This window comes from Lycorma delicatula, chromosome 1 (genome assembly GCF_047948215.1).
Source record: "Lycorma delicatula isolate Av1 chromosome 1, ASM4794821v1, whole genome shotgun sequence".
Lineage (NCBI taxonomy): Eukaryota > Metazoa > Arthropoda > Insecta > Hemiptera > Fulgoridae > Lycorma > Lycorma delicatula.
In genome coordinates, this window is record NC_134455.1 from 211,310,711 (window position 1) to 211,332,067 (window position 21,357).

The 21,357-nt window shown below is 32.6% G+C and overlaps 1 long non-coding RNA gene across 1 annotated transcript; it reads right to left on the reverse strand.

Moving 5' to 3' along the window:
• Positions 1-310: 310 nt before the first annotated feature.
• LOC142327969 (uncharacterized) lies at positions 311-20,460 on the reverse strand. The gene is made up of 3 exons (XR_012757134.1): positions 19,781-20,460; positions 11,056-11,257; positions 311-840 (listed from the first exon to the last, which is right to left on the reverse strand). It is a non-coding gene; the product is annotated as an uncharacterized LOC142327969 (long non-coding RNA).
• Between the last annotated feature and the right edge of the window lie 897 nt (positions 20,461-21,357).

Here is a 21,357-nt window from a genome sequence, read left to right on the forward strand (position 1 = left end):
TTTTATTCTGTACAATTGTATTCAAACGTTCATACACTAGTTCAACATATTCAATTAGTTTTTAGGATCCATAGTAATAAAGTATTGTTTTAACGCTCGGCGTTACTTACGACAACATAACGTGACAACTGGTAGTATTAATTGGAAACCTGTTTACTGATATAATGGTAACTAAATATTCCTATAACTAGCTGATTGATATATTAATGCATAGCAATTTTTATATTGTTCAGAAATAATTATTAAAAATTACTATTATTATCTATTGTAATATTACACAAGATTCCTTCTGAATAATTCCTGTAGCAATTATGATTACATAGTTGTTAATTACATTTACCATACAATAGGATAATATTATATAATAATATTTAATAAAATCATGATACTTTTATTTTATGTATTTTCACATTTTTATCTAAAACACTCTTCGGTTAAAACAATTTACTTTTACTTCTTTTTAGACGATTTAAATAAAAAATAGTAAGCAATCGCTTTAAACTTTAATATAATTGTATTTTTATTGCGTTATAAAATACGTACTTCTTATTTTCAAATAAAATTTAAAAATATTTTAATGTCTATAAAGGAAAAGAAAACAGGAACTGCATTCACGGGGCTGCGACCTCTTATTGTTGATATGAGTAAAAGTCCACTATAAACAGCAGCGACTTGAATTCTTCGTGAAAGTAATGAATGCTATTGAGCAGCACCGACTATCTTCTTGGTGAACCCTGAGGTCGTGACCCTTCCTTAGTAAGGCGCCACCCGACTTCTTCCCTGTTTCGCATCATTTCCTTCATAGTAAATCGTAGCGTTCGGATTTTACAAATTCCGTACCTGTAAATACATAAATAGTTGTTACGTTCTTTTATTAGAATTATAACACTTTATTTCGAACGTAAAAATTATTAAAAGTGATAGTTCTGAGTTTACTGCATGACTAGTGTTTAGTTACGGTTGTTACAGCTACAAGAAGCTGTAGCAGTGTAAATAATAATCAAATCCTACTTTGAAAAAATCTCTTTACAAATTTAGTATGAAAAAACCAAAAAATAAATAGTTAACCAAAAAATCAATTTTTTTTCTTATAATTTTTTTTAACAATAATTATATAACTTTTCCTCTTTCTTTTTCTTTACTTTTTTCTATTTTTGGTGGCTGAAATCTTAAAAGACCATTCATTAGAGAAAAATTCTATTATGAATTTTTTTGCATGTAGTTTAAAATCCACCTAGAAGACTAAAACAGTTATATCTACGTGAAAAAGAAAGTCTACCACTGTATTAAGGCATCACTTCCGAACTGCTTCCCATTTTTACAGGCGAAAATGGATCTTTTGTTTCATATGAAAAAAATCCTGACCGGGATTTGAACTCACAACTTCGTAATAATAATAATAATAAAATTGCACTAAAAATCAATCAATGTTTCAAGTCCAAACGGAAAGTAACGATTGGAATAGTTTCATTTTATTTTATATACACCACTGAAATCCTAATTAACCTTCTCTTGAGTTATTTGAATATATTTCTTTATGATATTTTGATTTAACACAAATTGGATTGCTGTTAAAGCAGATATGTTTTATTCAAATATAATTATCCATGAATTTTGTCTTACAATAAGTTTATTTTATTATCTTTTCGTTCTCAAATTAAACATTTTCAAGTGTGTAAAAATCGGTATTATTACTAGCTACTTATTTATTTTATTTTTTTTGATTTATAACAACTCTGTGTAATAAAGAAAGTAAAGATATTTTTAGTCTTTTGACTTTTTATTTTTTTCTCAATAGAGTTTTCCTTTCTTTATGAATTTTCAGCGACTTAATCTTTATTGTTTTAAACAACGCATTTATTTCCATCTCATCATAATAGAATTATTTATTAAAGGTATTGATCCATTTTCTGTTTTAAAATTATTCGTCAGCTTTTTTACCTAAAAAAAGCTGCAATAATGCATTGTGATTTCATGTTCACACAAAAAAATTATTAATTTTTAATACTATTAAATACATTTAAAAAAGTATTAATCTTATTATTATTTATTATAAAACAGGGAGTATTTTCTGTAGATGATTGATTTACCAGATAAGATAAAAAGCTTGTAAGTTGGAATATCATATTACAATTCTTATCACGTGAAAAAAGTCACGGCTGACCACATACCCAAAAAGCTTCTTGATAAAAGACGGAGTTCCTACTCCTTCGCTAAAGAGGTAGTTATTATTATTAGTACTTCGAATATTATTATGAGTATTGTTATTATTATTCTCGGGAGCGCTACCAGAGACTAACAGACCTTCAGTGCTGTCCTGAAGGCTGTACTCGGAGAAGGTGCCGTAGTCTGCAATCTAAAACCCTGGAGATCAGAGATCTAGACTGCGTCACCGAGAAGGAAGATGCAGAAGCAGCACGGAAAAGAGATCTCAGAGATACAGCAGACTGCAGGGTTAGCGTAACCAATATTAATGCCAGGGAGCAGAAAGTAGCAGTAGTAGATATTGGAGAGAAAGCTGCTGCCAGATTACTCAGTCAATCCAGGATAAGAATTGCCTGGGGGTACTGCCAGATTAGGGCTAGGGAACATACGGGTACCATTTTTCAGATGCCATGGGTATGGGCATCTGGCTTCTGGATTTAAGGGTCCTGACAGGAGCCGGCTCTGCCATAAGTGAGGGGTAGGGAAGCACAAGCTAAGAAGTGTTCCGCCTCCCCCGCAGTGCATACTTTGCCTAGAAAAAAGACGTGAGTATCCCGAAGCTGGCCCACACACTCGGAAAAAGTGAGTGTCAAATCTTCGGGGAAGCCCTGGAGCAGAGGAAGAAAAGGCTTCGTAAGGGCGTTCAACGTCCTACAGGCCAACCTCAACAGGAGTCAGCTAGCCGATGACCTTCTGCTACAGCTAGCAAGGGACGGGAGGCTGACATGGTTCTGATTGGCGAGCACTACCAAGGCCGTGATGATTCCCAATGCTTCTGAAACTCGCTCGGGACTGCCGCGATTTGGATCCCGTATCGCAACAGAGCCCAAGTTTGGATGCACGGCGCAGGTGAGGAGTTCGTTTGGGTCTGCTGCGATGCAGGCGACAATTTTTAGTTGTTACCTCACCCCAAATTACCTGATAGCAGACTACCGCCGGTAGGTTAACGCACTGTAGGATGTCCTTGCTACCGCCGGTGGGTGGTGGCAGCTGGGGACTTCAACTCCAGAGCGGTGGAGTGGGATATGGCGCACACCGACTCCAGAGGGAAATACATTCTGCAGATGGCGGCACACACTGGCTCGTGGTCCTCAATATAGGAAATACGACGACATTCCGCCGTCCAGGATATTTGGAGACCATTCCCGATATATCCCTCACCTCCGAAGAGCTGGTCACTTTCGTTCAGAATTGGAGAGTCCTCAAGGACTACACCGACAGCGACCACCAATACATCTCGTTTAGGATCCTACACAGTGTACGGGAACGCCCGGTACCCCCACGGCTGATGTAAAGATACAACGTCAATAAAATTGACGGCAAGAGATTCAAAGAAAAGAACTCCTCAGGAGAGGTAGCCTCTGAAAACATCACCACCGAGGGGGCCGCTGGAGCTGAAGCCGTGGTTGCTTCGACCAAGCGGCTGATTTCTTCACCTTTGTATGCGGCACCTCTATGCCCCAAAGGGGGCCGAGGCACAAGAAGCGATTGGTGTTACTGGTGAACACCGGAGGTTGCGAGGTTGCGCCCCGCAACTGAAGAGTGTCTTCGTCTAAGACGAGTGGCATAAAGTGCAAGGAATCGCACGGACGCGAACGTCTCAGGTCGGCTGAGCAAAAGAGGGCAAAGAAGCCGCATCGTCAGGCCATCAATGTGAGCAAGGCACACTGCTGGCGAGAACTATCAGAGACCGTGGACGCAGACCCTAGGGGCTGGGTTATAAGGCTGGGGATTTAAGCGCCAGATGGAAGACCGCGTGTCTTGTGCTGATTCTCAAGGGCAAACGAGACTCGGTGTCGCCGTCCTCCGCCTATTGTGTTTGCTTGTCACAGCTGGGAAGTTAATGAAGAAGCACTTAAGACAAAGACTGGTTGCGGCGATGAATCAGGCAGGTGCCCTGTCACTCAACCATCATAGTTTCCGGTAGAATCGGTCAACCCTAGATGCAGTCGAAGAGGTTGTTGAGGCAGTGCGACGAACAGAGGACCGCAATCATTTTTCGCGCCGTGTGGTCCTCGTTACGTTGGACGTACAAAAAAAGATGTTCAGCTCTGGACGGGGGAGTAATATGCTTTGGGCCTGGAATTATTCGTTCCACGTGCATTGACACCTCCTCATAATGGTGGACGCATACCTGAGGAACCGCGGTCTCATCTGCAAGACCGAGGTAGGCTGGCGTAGGACCGCGATCACGTCAAGAACAGCGCAAGGGTCGATTCTCGGCCCCGATCTTTGGAACGCCGTCTACGACAGCTTTCTGAGGCTGGAGATTCCTGAAGAGTCGCCCTTAGTTTGGTAAGCTGACGACGTTGCGCTACCTGTTGCAGACCGAGACGTACAGCGCGCCACACTGTGGTTCAGCCGATGCACAGGGTCAGACCATGGATTGTCTCTAGCCCTCAGAAAAACGGAGATCGTGGTTCTAAACGAAGAGCATATTGACACCCTCTTCCCGAGTCGGGGATGAGGTTGTCGAGACCAAGTCGGCCGCAAAGTACCTGGGTATGATGACTGACGAAAACTCAGCTTTGCTGAGCAGCTTCGGAGAGCCGCCGAGAAAGCTGTGAGAGCCATAACCGCTCTTAGCCGGCTCAAGGCGAATGTCGGCGGACCGAACGCCAGCAGACGGCGACTGCTGATGTCCATGGTGCATTCCATCCTGTTGTACTAGGCGGAAGTGTGAGCCGAGGCATTAAGATTCGAGAGAAAACGGAAGGGGTTCGCGCAGGTGCAACGCACCGCGGCCTTGCGAGTCGCTTCTACGTATCGGACGGTTTCCGAGCTTGCCGTAATTGTGGTCGCCGGCGTCATACCCGATAGTCTTTTGGCAAGGGAGCGCCAGGCGGCCTACAGGACAGGCGAAGACTGGAGACCATCACCGAGGAGGAACGGACTCATACGTTTCTCGCTTGGCAAGAGACCTGGGACCACGAGACCAGAGGACGATGGACCGAAATGTTATCGGTCTCTGGTCAGACCGTGAATAGAGCCGTGGCATGGACAGGTGAATTATTAACTAGATTGACTCAGTTTTTAACGGATCATTGGTACTTCCGCGCTTATCGCCATGCTGTAAGGAAACCGCCGTCCCTCGACTGTTCCTATTACCCTGGTATACTGGACGACGCCCACCGAGTACGCCTTTTTCAATTGTGTTTGGTGAACAGCAGTTCTAGGGACACTAAAGGCGGATCTTGGAACACTGAGCCCCCACAACGTAGTTGCGATGATGCTCCGTGACCTGAGCAGCTAGGAGAGTGTGGCCCGATTCGTCGGTAGCATTCTGAGAACCAAGAAGAGTGACCTGGGTAGTCATGAGCCAGGTGAAAATTATGTAGAGGAATTCTCAGGCTAGGATAGGACGATCTGAATTAATGTGTTTAACGGCCTCAGGTCGAGTCCTAGTAGAAAGGGAGGTGGTTTGAGTCTGTTAGGCTGAGGGGGGGGGGGGATTGGATAAGACACCCAGTGGGAGCCCAACTCTCCGTGTACCACCAAAAAAAAAAATATATATTATTATGTAAAATGCTGTATATTATTGGATGTCAGTCTGTTTCCGTGTAAGAATTTACTGAATCTCCTTTTATTAATATGCTTTACTTTTTATTGGTACATTTATGTACTTTTCTTTGTAAAATCTACATAACGTGACTTAATTATGAATGTTTAGAAACTGAATTAGTTTTTAGATATTTATATTCAACTCACTGGAAGTGTATTGCAAAGCTGGATATGAAAAATGCATCATTTTAAACGAATTTCATGATAAAAATTAGACACTGCATTATTGATAGTAAAATCCACTCACACAGATTGAACCACATTGGCGATTCCGGAGGCTAAACAAGAAAAAGAGAGAGAGCTGTCTGTCATAACCTTAGGCTCTAATTTTAGTCTAAAATTAAACACTCAAAATTGAATCATTATTTAATTTTGTTTATAAATCGTAACGTTGGATAAAATGCCCCTTTTTCTATTGAAAAAAGGGTTTTCCTTTTATTAAAAAAAAATTGGCGCACTTCTGCACAAAAAGACTGACTTTCCGACATCCTAACTATATCGCAGTCAAAACGTACTGATTTTCTAAGTACAACCCCCTACATACGTTCCAGAGTGGACCATAAACATAAGCATCATGATTAGACTCACTCACAACTGTAATTCACTTCATAAGCACGTATTAAAAATACACCACTACACAGTTAACATAGTCTCAAATTGAGGTTATGTTGACTGTTGTCGACCTTAAATTGAGCGTAATTCAAGAACGACCGGTTTTCATCAACCGATCTTCATCAAACTTTCACATGCACAACTTCTGATGCACTACTACAACAAATTTAAATTTCAGTGAAAAGTCGGTAAAAAACAAAACACACTGCTTACTGGAGCTCATTCGAGTATATGTATCTATACATATCGTATCTATTTAATAATAATTAAATAATTTTTTCAGATTAGATGAATCGTAGAATGCAATTTGTCGTACTAAATAAAGATATTTTTGTTAGAAAAAAAAAGTATATATCTTAGTGCGTGAGTAAATCTCTGACTGACTAGTATTCTGTGTAGGACATATCTGAATAGCAATTCTGTTTTTCATAAAATTTTCACGTTGATTTGGTCTCTGCCCTCAAAATTAAGATACATAACACTTAAAAAGATATATCAAGATCGGCGTTCGCATTGGTAAGAAATAGTTTTTATCAGGAATGTAATTTTAGTAGAGAGAAAAATTAATCTCTTTAAAAACTTTAATATTTACCAAAAAATTTTCAGCGATTCGATTTTTTCAAGCTCTTATATTTTATTTATCTAAGGGGATACAGAAAGAACATCGGCAGCCATCGTAATTACGTCAACATTAATACCTCTACAGAAAGAATAAGATATTTTTTATAAAAGAGGAAAATCATGTGACTTTGACTACAATTAAGTAGATATTTTTTTTTTAATTTCACAGCTGTTATTCTCCATTACTTATTTCTTAATACAAATTTCTAATTAATTGTTAGAAATAGTTATTTTTAATTACTTCTTCGTATTCATCTTCATTTATTAAGTTTTTTATTTGTATTATGAAAATCTTAGAGATGCTTCTGTGATTCTTTTAACGAGGAATTATTTTAATGATGGATGAAACGATCGTTGAAAAAAGGCCGACTCTTACCGGTAATCAAACCCCAGATTGATCTTTTTTCTTTTATGTTGAGATGAATGATTTGTAGCGTGTGTGAAGACGCAATGCTTGACCGGGACCTCCGGATGAAAGGCCAAAACGCTACAACTCGCGCCACGGAGGCCGGCAAATTGATCTTAGAAGCCGACACATCAATCATTATAGTAACTAGCCAACTGATCTTGTTTTAATTATTATAGTTAACATTTTATCATTCTTTATGTAGCGTAGGTGCAATCTTAAAAGATTGTCAAATAGCTAACCATAACTTCACAATCGGGTAAAACTAAAGTTCATCCTTATTATCTAATATAAACCTTCGGTGAGAATCCACTAGTGCACTTTCAAACGTATATGTATCGGCTGTATGTAAAAATTAATGTTTGTGAGCTATCTACTCGATCGATCATCAGTCATTCTGCCTCTTTGTTTCTAATGCGTTTCACTTATGAACCGCTTGTTCGCTTTTTATATAACTAGTAGAAAGAGGTTATCAAAGCCGTAGTATAATCATCGGCTAAATTGTATCATAAAATTTAGCAAAACTGCATCTTTTCTCCATGGAGACTGAATAATCTGGGTAAAACAAATTTTAGAGCTAATAAATAACATAAAAAAATAAATAAAATAGTTAATTCTTTTTCGGAAAACTTTTGTCTTTTGAGTTCATATTAGCTTCTGCTCTATTTATACGTAAATTAAGTATTACTTTTTGATTAAACTAATTAAAAAATTGATTATCGGCTTCACTACCTTTCTATTAGATGGAGAAGCACGTCTTCTAAAAGCACGGTGGCATTTCTCCTACCTTAAATATTTCATCAGAATAGTTTGGCACCTTTTAAAAAAGACACATCTTTATTTCTCTGCAAACTCTGCCGAAGCGTACCCTGCCCACACTGCGTTAGAGAAATACGATTAATTAATCTCTACCGTATGTAGAATTATTTGATATGTATCGATAGCGCCCAGACATGACACATATAATTTTTTCATTATGTGTCGGTTTTTATTCCCGGCTGTAAATTATCCGAACGAATTTTTTGTCCCAATATACATTGCAATCTGTTCAAATAGTGAACAATAAGGAACCTCCTAACCGTGGCCCAATGAGATGGGGATTATACGTATGACTTGTAAATAAGGTGTAGTCTAATACTGACTCAGGCTGAACGTTCCTGAGATGTGTGGTTAATTGAACCCCTACCACCAAATCAAACCGTATCCGCTGTCTGGTATTCAAATCCGTATAAAAATAACTAACTTTTACTAGGAGTTGAACCTCAGAGCCTTCGACTTCGAAAATTAGCTGTCGTTGCAAACGATTTGCAACGACGAGTTTGCCACTACACCAGACGTGTAGGCTAGGACGAATTCACCAGTGTGTTCTTCACAACAATAATAATAAACAAATAGTGTAATTTTCCCAAATTGCACAGGGGGGTTGCTTGTTGTTCACTAGATGAACATATTTCCATGTACACATTTGGAAAATAATAAAAATAAATAAAATAAACTAAAAATGTGAATGTTAAATTCATACCGATAAAAAAGGAAGAATTTTTATCTTGCTCTGAATTAAAAAAAAAAAAAGATTACGGTAAAGAAAATATATATTCTTGCGATATCATACCTCGCTGATATATTAGATGGGGCCCCCATCTAATAAGGTGGTATAAGCCCCCATGATGGAGGCTTATACCACCAACCATCTCAATTTTCGTACACATTAAGTAAACGTTTAAATCACTTTACCGACAGTGTTTGAGTTCCTTAACTAGGGTTATCAATTATAGTAAGTAGTTAAGACCTATAAATAAACTTATTTGTAAGCTATTTTATACTATACAATTTTTATTTAACCAATTCGTGTTGGTCTATGTTTAAAAGACTTCTTTAGAATCTTTAATTCATAACAAGTAACTAAGTTTCCAGCTTTTATAATTTTGAATTTCTTCAAAATATAAAATTAATATGCCAATTAAAAATTTTGGAAACGTAAGACAGTTATTTTATCTGTTATTTAAAATTTAAATTTTCAGACATATATTATTCAAACTTTCTCTAAGGCAAACCAGCTTTTATTTTATAATTTAAACTCTGATTACATTGTTTATTTCAGATAAAACAACTTATTTAATTACTATGAAGATCTAGTCTTACAGTAACTTTCGTTTGATCTTTACTATTAATTTAATTCTGGCAACTGGAAATTCAGATAAATAAGATCATTTGTATTGATAGTGTAGTACAATAAGAAAGATTCATTTACCTATTGGATCATTTTTTTCTTTGTTTATTTTGTGTGTGTGTGTGTGCCCGCGCACGAGCGCGGGCTTGTCTAACTGATTTAAAGAATCAAGTTGTCTTACTGCATCGTTGGACTTTCACTCAGAAAAGTCCATAAATCACTGTTAGTTTTCGTCATTGATTAATAAAGGATGAGTGCACTGAATAACTGGGAAAGGGTTATTACTTGTTTTGAATTTCAATAACTACTGCTAACCGTACGTGTTCATTACGCATTATTATCTGTCCTCTCCTCCATAACCCGTGAACCACCTAAAATTCTTGTAAAACATTTATAAAACTATTGTTTTTTTTTCTGAAAAGCTCTTCATTAATAGATAATTGAAAACGTAAAAGATTCTTAAAGAAAAAATATAATAATTATTAATAATACTATTTATAAATTATGTTGAATAATTTGTCATAGAAATCCATTAGTTCTGTTGAAATATGCATTCACCAATGGTATAATCACTGGATTCAAACATCAATCATCAAACCACAAGAGAAAAATTACAAATTCTTCTTTTAAACTAAAATATTTTTTCTAATTTCCTTCTCACAACGGATTTTCAAACCTTATAAAGACATCTAACAGACGCACTCTTCTGAAGTGAAGAACGAAACCAATTCAGCTGATATCTGTCCTATTAGTGCTTGAATAACATATTCTGAAATATTCACTAGATCTGTCATTTCTTTATGGGGGAATAAATAGAATCTAAGTAACTTATTTCTTGGAGCCCCTCGTTTAAGGATTTTGCAATTTAATTTTAATTATTCATTATTTACCGTGAAGTTCTAGTACTAGAACATAAAATACAGATATATGTATAATTAAATTAAATTAATTTTTTTTTAATTGTAATTTTATTTTAAATGTTAAGAAAAGTGAATCTAAACTTGCATCATAGAAAACGACACCCAAAAAATCAAAATGATCACATTAAAAAATAATAAATTTATTTGTTTTGAAGTTTTCGAAACACATCATTTTAATTTCAACGTTAAAATAAATAAATCAATTGCTTTTCTTAACGTTTGCATGGGTAACATTTATAAAAAATATATTAATATAACATTAAAAATCTACTAAACATACATCAGTGTTTAACGTATTCACAAACTAAAAAAGAAAAAATAATTAATTTTTACAATTATATAAAAATTAAACGACTTAACTCGAAGGACAAAAACTTAGAAAAACTTTATTAAAGGATGCGGTTCAGAAACCGCGAAACATGTAATTTAAGAATATTTTAACAACTATGATTCTTCAGTTTTTTCATAGTCTTTAAAGAATAATTGTTTTTAATACTTTTATTTATAGTCGCATCAACAATTAAAGTCATTAGCGACTTATCAGTGTAATGTAACTGTACCGGTAATTTTGTAGTCTTGAACAAACTCAGGTCAACTACTCCTGAGACGTGCGGTTAATTTAAACCCAACCTCCGTGGCGCGAGTGGTATCGTCTCGCCTTTCATCCGCAGATCCCAGGTTCGAATCCCGATCAATCATGGCATTTTCACACACGCTACAAATCACACATCTCATCCTCTGAAGCAATGCCTAACGGTGGTCCTGGAAGTTAAAAAAAAAAAAAACACCAAAAACAGTAGATATCCATTATCTAGTATTCAAATCCGAATAAAAATAACTACCTTTATTAGGATTTGAACCTGAGAACATCGACTTTGAAATCAGCTAATTTACGATGACGAGTTTACCACTTGACCAACCCGGTGGGTGAAGAATAATTTTAAATTTTATAGTAGACTCGTTTTAAAATTAAATATAAATTATATATTTTTACTTGTTGTTTTATACATTAAAACGCTTGGTAAATATAGGAAATCATAACAACAAAAAGTTAACAAATTTCAATAATACAAAAACTTGGCAAATAAAACTTATTTAGCAAAAGAAAATGATTTGTTTTGAATAATTTTTAAACCTTGATGAATAATTGTAATTGAACTATTCATATATGTAATTTATTAATTACAGTGCAATTGACTGTATATATACAAATATGGACGTCGTTTTATATATATAATTATATATAACCTTAAGTATTTCATGCATTTATTGATGATAACATTCACTTATGGCCTACTAATGCAAATTATTTTTATTTCATGACTAGTTCCTTTTTCATTACTATTTCCTTCCCTTGGAACATCTTCTGTTCAATGAAACTTGTTGGCATTTAATAAAATAATATACGTAAGTGAAATGATTATGTTAGTAAGTTGACAGGATTATACCTAACTAGTGTGTAAGTTATAAATTACAGATGATAATAGATGAATTAGTTATGATGATGAATTATGAATTATTATTAATGAATGGTCAATCCCGAGTTGAAAATTGCAAAAATGCTTTCGGATATATCGACCGAATGATTTTCCAGATCGAGTTACAGATGCTAGCTTTATATATACGTACATAATTATCAGCTCAAGCTTCAGTGTTTCTTTCCCATTGATTACATGGATCTATCTACTCTTAAGTAAATTCACACGTAGATATTTTTAATTGTAAGTGGATTTGCCATTTCTTTAAATAAAAGACTGTATCTTTTGGACTTAAAAAAATTAGGTATATTTCTTCTTTGATTTTCACATCTGCGTCTTTAAGAGCTGAATTGAATTCAAATAGGATATACCATCATAATCTTTAACCAACGATCGCATTGTCTACACGTTTTATCAAAGATTGTATACTGAAGTTCAGTTTTTGTGTTTTTTCTTGATTTTTCTTGAGCATTATCATTAAATTAATCCAACATACACTGCTCTCATAAAAATTCAAATTTAGATGTGAATAATTTTAGCTTTATTAGGATTTAAACCTGAAGTTTTGAACCACTATACAAATTGTGGTTCAAATTCTTAAAGTAGTCTTAGTCAAATATATCTTACGGTAAGTACATCAAGCCCCCTTTTCTTTGCTTAGTTTTCTAAACTTTAAGTTGATAAATTTAGCCACGCGTTCTTATAGCAATATACCATAATAACTCATGGCATTACAATTATTTTAAGAAAACAATTATTATTAATAATATGAATTTGATTATTATAATTCATATAAATATGATTATTAATGAATATCAAAGAAAAAATGTTTATTAATTGTGAAAAATTAAATTTTGGTTTTATTTACCGCAATTAGAAGTAATTGCGATAATAATTAAATATCTTTAATTTTTTTTAGTTTGTCTTAAAAGCAGGCAAAATCAACAAAAATAACATGTATGCAGAGTATGAACGGCAGAGATTAAAAGGATTTAAGTCTATATAACGTTATATGTAAAATTAGTGGCTAAAAACATCCACCTTTAACAAAAATTTCCTTGTTGTGTTTTTGATAGTCTAAATGTTGTTAGCTGTCCAAAAATTTTGTTGTAAACGTCAGTTGGACAGAGCTGAAACCGGTAATTTATTCAAAATGAGCACGTTTTTCTCTTTCATTTGGCAAGAAAAGATGTTATGTTGCATAATTTCTTTTGGCACACTTAACCCCTGAATTAGTTAATATTTTGTTTTTTAAACAATACTGCAGCCAAACTAAATACCGGTTTCATAAATATACATAATTTAAGTTAAAATTTAACTTTCTTGTTTCGTTACTAATTCTGGAACTGTATTAGTGTGCAATTTTATTAATTGTGATAAGGTTTTACAAAAGTATATTATAAAATTGTTGCTTTTTTAACTGTATTACGATTTCGGTGCGAGGTTGCTGTCAATATTAAGTCAAATTAAACATGTTAAATATAAAACGAGCTTCCTTAAATATCTGTATTTATTAATTATTTTAACACTGTTTTTATTTTTTCCTATATTATTTTATGAGTAAACTTTAATTGTTTTATTTATAATTTTGAAGTAATTTCTCTGAATAAATTCTAATAAAAATTAAAAAGTATGAAAATGGAAATTTATCAAAAATTGGTTTTATAAAGATCATTTAAAGCACAACCTATGTAATAACTGCAGAATTTAGGGTTTTATTTAGCATTAAATTACTGTTTTTCAACTTATGATGCATCGATCATTAGAGTGCTTAAAGGATTTTATTGGAACAAACCTCCAATACTGAGGAATTTAAATAATACTTTATTATGAAATTAACATTTGATCGGTTGTCATTCATTTGCAACGTTCACATAACTACACACGGTTACTTATTGTTCTTTTCTCATGACCAGTTCGACATACAGTATTCCGGTGCTCATCATTACAACCTCTAATAATATGACGTTTACACAATTCCGATTATCTAGAAACGTTATTCAAAAAGAAAGTAATATCCGAGTAAATAAATGTTTAATTTAAAACTTAATATAATTTGTTATTACCATCACTTACGTTTCGACTTTTTCCATTTCACCCGTCATTCGGTATCTCATTCTCCGTAGGTAATTTCTATCATTAAATTCCTTTTTAAATTACGTCTTCTCTCACTTTCTTCTTTTCTTATCCGTCATTTTACGAACGAGGAAGGAAGTAATGAAATTAATTCTCTTCTTCAGTAGTCGAAATTTTCATCGATTGAATTATTAAATAATATAATCAAAACCGAAACAAAAGACAAACGTAATAATTAGTTGTGAGTGTTTGTCTGAAAATCATGGCTAGTTACATTTAGGATTTCAATATATTTTGTGAAGGAATGATATTTATGAAAATACTCTTGTTTTGGTTGATTTACAATTCCTCTCATGTTTTTTAAACTCTTAAGTTTTTTCCAATTCCTTAGTCTTATAAACAGAACAGAAAAATAACGACATAATGAATTCTTGACATTTCTACGAAAATGATATAAGTTTATTACACAAATTTTTATAAATAATTCGTGCAAAGGAGTCCTAATTTTTGGATTTCCATAAAATAAAAATAAATAAATAAATCAATCTATATCTGTGGGTTTGCAGTACTAGTATTGCAAGGTATTTGAACAAGCTAATAAACTAACTTCACATCAATTTGTATTCATGAAAATAAAGAATAGAAACTAATTAATTTTTGTTGTTATGAAATAAACGAATTTGATATTAAGTATTTGTGAGATGTTTGCTATTAAAGCTGTGGATTTTATCAATTAAAAATTTTGAAACCGTACATTTGTCAAGGTTTTAGGTTTGGTAGTCAATATTTCTACCACATTTGTTGTTGTTATGAAGATATTTAAGTAAATCGAATAAATGTTCTACACTGTTTTCTTTCAACTAGTATAAGATTTTAATCGAAATTTATAGCACTTTAGGATACAATAAACGTAATAAAATTTAACGTTAATTTTTCTCTGGCCAAAATATATCCACAGAAATTCAAAAAAGGTAATCCGTGGCAGACAGTGATAAAAAATAAAGTTGACATTATTTGAGGATTTGAGAGATAAAAAAGTTCACTGCAAAATGAAAAGAAAATAACAACATTGACCTCAGTAAAACTACTTTCGGATTGCGTAGCAGAATACTTCGGACTGTAAGAAAGGGTCTTATTTTGTCTCCATTATCCTTATTAACAGAATACTATCTATTTAAAATTTTTTCCATCAATTTATTTACAGTTAAATTGAAAGATTCCCTTTTACGGAATCAGTATTACTGTGTTGATGAATTTGTAAATAATACTCGTTCGAGTAACTGAATTCTCTTCAACTTTCACATGCATAAAAAAAAATCTGCATTCAAATAATTCCAGTTAAAGCCTGAATTTTAATACTGTTAAATTCCGAAGATTCGGAATTTTTATCATTGTTGCGTAAAGGGTGAAACCGAAAAATATATTGCGAGAGCATCAGATCGATAATTTTCATCGCAAGGAGCAGAATAATTTCTTGTGGTATATTCGAAATGAGGAATTAATGATTAAAGCGGCCGGTTTGTATGCGATATAACATAAGTTACACGATTGCGCAAAGCAATCAAATAAAACTATTTCGTTACTATTTAATTGCACGCATGAAACGAGTATTTTTCTCAACTTCTTTTCCTTGTATGTCCACAATCGAAACAAATAAATGAGAGGCTGCTACCCTCTTATCGATATCTATTACTTCCTGTTGTGCGTCTTTAGACCGATATTATCTCTTCTCTAGCGGTAGGCTACACCGCCGTCGTATCGCAAGAGAACAGCGTGGGATGAACTCCCCCTCCGACCTATTCCCACCTAAGCTTTCACTTACATCACAATGACCGAACGACCGGATTGTGCAATCTGACCTCCAGGTCTCCGATAATACACCAGCTTCCATCGCAGTGCACCGGCCGGACGCTTTCTCTGCCTTCCTTCACACGATGCCCTTCAGCGACTTTAACAACACCCGAATGACTTCTACCGCTATAACTAACTACTAACTTAAAGAAACATATTAATTTCATTCTCGGTGTTTATCAACAAGTTTAGTTTTCATGTCTTGTTTTCGAACTTACATGTAGGTTATTTCTCCTTTCATACGGAAGTAAATTTATTCGTGTCCTCTTATTTATTTGTTCTTGTATAATTTATTGAGAATAAGATATAGATCACAGTTGTTAATACGACGGTTGATCTCGAAGAAATAAATAGTAAATTGATAAATCTGATTCTGGACTCGACTTATCATTGCTACTTTCTTCAGGCTAAACACTGGAATCTGGAGTTATAGGATTTTTAGTTTGCGTTTTTACTTCATGAAACGCCAAATAGCTTCACTTTTTACGTTATGTGTGTCGTTAGAAACCAGAATGAATAAACAAGAATTATGGTGGTATTATATAACGCAAGCTATTATTTATTTTTTCTGCTAATCGATCCATCTGTTTCAAAAGTAGGTAATAAGACAATCCAGTGACAGATACTCTTAAATAGAAGTCACCAGATTACAATCTAAGTAAACCGGTGTCAGCTTCGGTAGTGAAAGCCTACAGACAAGGACTAATGTAGACCTTTGTTGTTATCTAATAACTATAGTTATTTCCAAACGTAGAGATAATCGAAATAGAAGATGCGCATACTTATTAAATCCAACATTTATCTCTTCTTAATAGTTTTCTTAAATGATTTTGAATAGTATATCAAACAGAATGAATTTTTTACAATAAAGGCAAGTTTGCTAGTATTTAAATAGGAATTATATATATATATATATATATTACCAAGGAATTGATTATTCTTGCACGAATTACCTTCTACTGTCTCCCAAATAAAAATGTTAAAATAATAATTAGACATATTGTTTCGTATACCGTAACTTGTCAGACGTAACTAGAAGATGAGAATTTGAAAATACTTGATACTACTTCAGTATTATCGGAACAATTAAAGAGCATGAATAGGCTAGTTAGGTTATACATAACATTAAGACAAAATGAATCTATAAATTGAATAATAAATAATGAATTGAATTGATTGATGGACAAAAGGTAAATGTAGTAACTTCTACGTAGACCTAAGAAAAGTAATTATGTATCTGAAGTTCAGAACAGCTTGGACTCGCTTCAGCAGCTAAGTCTCTTAGTTACTTCCACTTTCCTTGGAAAATAGGATGAATGGTTACTGAAACGTGGGCTGCATGAGGAAGCGAGTAGATTAAATGCATTTTTATAACTTTTCAGGTTCCATTCTTTAGCCAGCAGTATGAAGACTTAACTCGTTGATTAATTACTTGAAACACAAATCTGAATTTTGAAAGAAAGCTAAGTCATTTTCAGTAAATATAAGAAAACAGATATTTTTCAAAGAGATTTTTTTTTGCTTGTTAGCTCTAACTTGATGATTTTTTTTATAACTTGATTTTTAAAAATTTTGATGAATCTTTATTCTATAATTTCCTTATCATGTTTTACAAATTAAAAATGTCTATTATTTCATCAAACAAGATTAATAACAGTAATTTACAAATTTTACATGCGAAATGGTAAAATATTATCTTAAAAAGGCGATATATAGTCGATTGCCAAACTATAAGAAGTGTTGATTCGGTATCTTCAGCTGAAATAGGTAATGCAGCGTGTTTAAAACTTAATAAACAACACTACGTTATAAAACATTGCTATTTGTTGCCAAAAATAATATTTCCCTCTGTACTCCATCATGTGCGCTCATGCTTGTGTGTGTGCTAGCCGGGAGAATAATCAACACTAAAATACACGGCTATTAAACAAGTCTCTCCTAAAAAAAATTTAGTTTGGTACTCAATGGAAGCGTAGTATTCAGTTACGCAACCGTAAGCGAACGTTACGGCTGAATATCTGGCAGCAGTGACGTGTATAAGTCTAATCTTTACGAACATTATAGTTAAACAAATATTATTTACACAGTAATTAAATTTAACTACTTAGAATGTTTTTTAGTCTATGAAGTATATCGTATTTGTATTTTAGTAATATATCGGTAAAAAAATATGTTTTTGCACCACTAGCTTGTAGGAAATTAGATTTGTTTATGTCCAATAGGAAGCAAAATGTGTTGTTTGATTTGCTTTCTATTTGTTATGATGGATTTTCATCAAGTAAAGTCTTCATCCATCGATTTTTTTGTCTGGGCGATGATAACACCCAAGCGTTTTTTGCCCTCAAAAAAAATCGATTTGTTTGTTTATATGTTTAATATAATTTATTAGATTTTAATCCGTACTCTGAAGTTATAATAGAAAATAGTGGTTATTCGTTTATAAATAAAAGTTGATATTCAAGCACTTCAAACTGTCAAATGAATTTATTTATACTTGGCAGATAAATAACTTAATTGAAATGAACCGATTTTAATTAAAGAAAAGTATTTCAAAACTAAAATATATGAAGTGCTAAATGAAACTGTTTACCTAATAAATTATTGAGGTTGTTGTTGTCAAATACCTATTATAGGAAAAATATTTAAATTACTTAAATTAAACATAATTAAATTATAATTAACTTTTCTATTTCTGATTTAAGAAAAATTTCTAGACAAAAAGATAATGAATTAAACACATAATATGCAAATCTATAACAACATAATTTTAAATTTCACGCTAGCTATGGAAATACTTTTAGACTACCCATTATATCTTAATTTACAAAGCTTTTTTAAGATTCAGAAGAGTATCAATAAATATCTGGAGAATGTAATTACGAAATAAATAAACATACAGGTAAGTTTTTACAACTAACTCTAAGTGTGTAAAATTGTAAGCTGTATAAAAGATTAAAAATTTAGATGGTCGTAACAAAAGCAATACGGAAGATGCTTACATCAAACATGATAATTTGAAGTTACTTCGATTGACTATCGAATTTTAAAATTGTTGCAACCAGGAAAATATGTGTTGAAAAGGATTTTCGTGTTGATATTTTTGAAAAGCCACATTCAAATGGTGATTTTTTTCTCGATATATATATATATATATATATATATATATATATGTATATAGGGATTCGAATTAATAAAAAGCCTTCCAAATGAAATAAAAGATAATGGAATAAAAAAAAAATTCGAAAGACCATTAAGACATATTTAATTGATAGTGGATTTTGTTTACTTTTGAATTTCTTTTCTAATAAAACAAGAATAGTTATTATTAAAAGTTACTCTACAATAATCTTTTCCTTACTGGGTTGAGGAAGTGTATAAAATATGTTGTTCTTCAACAAAAAAGGGACATTAATTTGTTGCTTTATACTCTGTCACAGCCCCAATCTTCTTATGGATATAACACATGGAAAGTATCAGAGGTACATGAAGCACCGATTAGAGTTGCGGTCTCAAAGAATGAATAGACTTTTCTAAAAATAACTTGGCATGGGACTCTTATTTTTTAGTAATGGCAATGAATTTTTGGAATGACTTTTAACTTATTTGTGGTCATTCACAACCTTATGTATATATAAATGACCTTATGGAATGTAACATACATACATGTATTTTAATATAAATATAGAGCAATGCTTTATAGATTCAAGTATTCATCCATCGTCCTGGAAATATTCATTGGATTTATCTTTCAAATCGATTTACTGTTCTTTTCGAAACTTCCATTTAGTGCTTAGTTATTTCCATAGCTGTCTGATTATGGAACCAAATAGTACGCGGTACGACACACCAACCTAGCCATTATAAAGAAGCAAAAACTTACCTGAAGATTCTTTTTTTTCTTCGATTCTTCTTAAAACTTCTTATTTTAATCTTTATCTTATGTCCTGCTAAGTTTCTACTTGAATTACCACAATTCAAAAGTCACTTTCACTTTCACTGTTTTAAAACTATTACTTTAACCATATTTTTGTTGTGTCTGTATTTCTCTGTCTGTCTTTCTCTGTTATGTTTGGGGCTTGTTATTCTTGACGATATAGCCGCTTTAAGTAAAAGTTGTCTAAATATTTAGTATTATCACAAAAATTTGATTTTTAGAGAATGAAAAATATGTTTTATCTTTCATTAGTGTGAAGTTGTATTTAAGGCAACTGCCATTAATAATAAAAGTTCATGTATAATGCTAAAAATTTTACTGAGAATTGACGTAAAAAATAATTATTATTTTATATAATTATTTTTTTTTAGGCATAGTTCCAAAAATAATAATTCTGTAGTAGAATAAACATAATTTCACAATTATAAAATTTATCAAAATTATTACTTTTTTAATACATATTTTTTTTATATTTTTTACTAATCCACCATTACATATTTTCAGTACAAATGTATAATTAAAATTGTTATTGCACAACTTCCCTATCACTTATTTCTCATCATAAAACATTTTTATGTATGTCTTTTTACTGGCCTTTTATAAAACTTGTATCACAAATACGAGCACGTGAAATCAAACTAACAGAAAACAAAAAATAACGATTGCCATATCGATAGATTGTTTTTTTCTTTTAGTATATAATATTTTATTAATGAATTATTATTAAAAGCATAAAAATTAATTACACTGCATATTTTTTTAAAGATATTAACTGAAGTGTTTATCACTTAAAATTTTTAACAAGTTTAAGTACATTATTATCACACAAATATGATTTGACATTTTTAGAATTTTTTTATCGGTTTTACAATACAATTAAAAGATCTCGGATCCGATTTGAACGAAACGTTCAATTTTATATAATCTGAAAATATCAGAAGGAATCAGAGACTAGAAAAATATGTCCAGGCGAATTTTTGTTTATTTGTCGGATCCCTTCTAATTACATGTGGTTTCTTTCACATTCTCATTTATTTTCATCATATCAGAACAACGATTGGCACAAACAAACAGCCATGGTTGAAATATGACTCCATTAAACCCATTTTAAGTTGCAATATATTTTCTCAAAATATTTTTTAATTTCGGAACGAGACTCCATTTCTCTCCGGGTAAAAAATTGTTTTCTACCACTTTCTCGCTTTTACTATACTATACATTTCTAAAAAAATTTCCTTTATTAGAAATTAAAATCATATCTTTTGTATTTTTTGAAAATTGTTTTTTTTTTAATTTTGAGGAGCGCTTCTTTCGTGAATAATTGTTTTTTGACATTTTTCTACTTTCGTGTTTCATCGAAATTTTAAGAGGCAATTAAGTGCGGTGATCTTTTTCACAATTAAAATGTTTTAAACAAAATCTGTCCCAAATCTAGATGCCTTTAATTTTAAAGTTTTTCTTCATAAAATTGATAGTGATATATATTAATTAAACTAACAAATAATATTAGCAAACGAACAAAA